Here is a 1829-nt window from a genome sequence, read left to right on the forward strand (position 1 = left end):
CAAATCCTCGTGGGAACGATACTTGATTCATCACTTTATTACTTGAGACGACCCGTATACTTGCGGATTCGCCCCATCAAGTTTTTGGCGCCGTTCTTGGATTTGATTTTGTTTGATATTGAACAATTGTTTGTTTGGTTAATTTGGGCATTTTATTTTATTTTCTTTTTACCATTTTACTTTGAGAATTTGTTTATTTTGTTTTTCAGGTGCTTTATTTTATGAGAAGAACAAAAAGTGAAGAAATCAATTTATTCTTTGATTTAGAAATAGAAAAGACAGCAAAAGCTTTAAGAGCAGAATCTAAAAGGAGAAAAGCTGAAATTAAAGCTCAACAACAACAAGAAAGAGCACAAGAGCAAGAGCAATTACAAGAAGAAATGGCCAACAACAATAACAACCGCTCTGTGAAGGATCATGCCTATTCTAACATTGGGGATTTCATGCCAAGTATCACAAGACCAAGAGTAGAAGCTAATAATTTTGAACTGAAGCCTGCACTCTGTCAGATGGTACAACAATCACAATTTGGAGGAAATCCAAGTGAAAGTCCACATGTGCATCTAGCACACTTTCTTGAGATCAGTGATATGTTGAAGATAAATGGAGTTTCTGATGATGCAATTCGACTTAGATTATTTCCTTTTTCTTTGAAGGACCGAGCTAGAGAGTGGTTACATTCTTTGCCACCGGGTTCTATCACAACATGGGATGAACTTTCTCAAGCATTTTTAGCTCAATATTTTCCACCAAGCAAGACAACTAAGCTAAGAAATGAGCTGAATTCTTTCAAACCTAGAGATGATGAGAGCTTGTATGAAGCATGGGAGAGGTACAAGGATTTGCAAAGGAGATGTCCACATCATGGGATTCCTAAGTGGATGCTTGTTCAACACTTTTACAATGGAGTTTCACCAGCTATTAGAAATACAATTGATGCATCTTCTGGAGGTGATCTTATGGAGAAATCTGAAGATGAAGCTTTTTCTACTCTAGATAAAATTGCTTATAATAATTACCAGTGGAGTTGTGAGAGGAATGAGATCAAGAAACCAATGGTATGTTTGAGCTTGATGCCATGAATATGATTAATGCTATGTTTTGATGCTTTGTCAAGGAAAATGGACAAGCTAAGCATGAAAGTAGATTCTTGGTGGAGGTTCTAGTAATTCGTGAAGTTGGAGCTGCAAATGTCAATTGTGCAGATTTTTCTGCACTTAATCAAGATTTTCAAGTAAACAAGTGGATTATGTGGGAACTACAATCAAAGACTGGTGGTAACTCATTTTCTGCAACTTATGATCCAGCATGTAGAAACTACCCCAATTTCTCTTGGGGAGGTAGACAAGGACAACATCAGAATTTTCAGCAACCTTCTAGGTATCAACAACATCAGAATTTTCAGCAGAATAGAGGTCCTCCTCCTGGAATTCCTAAACCTCAAAATGCACCTGCTCCACCTCTACCACAACAAGCACAACCAGACAAGACAGCTAGATTAGAAGCTATGATTGAGACTCTACTTGTGAGCCATCAAAGTCAACAAGATATGATTTCTCAATTAGCATCTAAAGTAGATCAAATGGCAACACACAACAAGATGTTAGAGAATCAAATAGCTCAACAAGCTAGCTCTTCAAATAACAAAGCATTTGGGAAGCTCCCTAGCCAGCCAGAAAATTCAAGGGAGCATTGCAAGGCTATTACATTGAGAAGTGGAAAAATATTGGAGAATGGAGATAAAAAGATTGAAGAGAAAATTGAAGAAGAGAAAAACAGAGAAGGAGATGAACAAACTGAAGTTGAAGTTAGAATTGAAGCTGAGAAAG

The 1829-nt window shown here is 37.1% G+C and overlaps 1 non-coding gene across 1 annotated transcript; it reads right to left on the minus strand.

Annotated features, from left to right (window-relative positions):
• Window positions 1-764: 764 nt before the first annotated feature.
• On the minus strand, window positions 765-871 carry LOC131171677 (small nucleolar RNA R71). The gene has a single exon (XR_009142335.1). It is a non-coding gene; the product is annotated as a small nucleolar RNA R71 (small nucleolar RNA).
• Between the last annotated feature and the right edge of the window lie 958 nt (window positions 872-1829).

The sequence above is a fragment of the Hevea brasiliensis genome, chromosome 12 (assembly GCF_030052815.1).
Source record: "Hevea brasiliensis isolate MT/VB/25A 57/8 chromosome 12, ASM3005281v1, whole genome shotgun sequence".
Classification (NCBI taxonomy): Eukaryota; Viridiplantae; Streptophyta; class Magnoliopsida; order Malpighiales; family Euphorbiaceae; genus Hevea; species Hevea brasiliensis.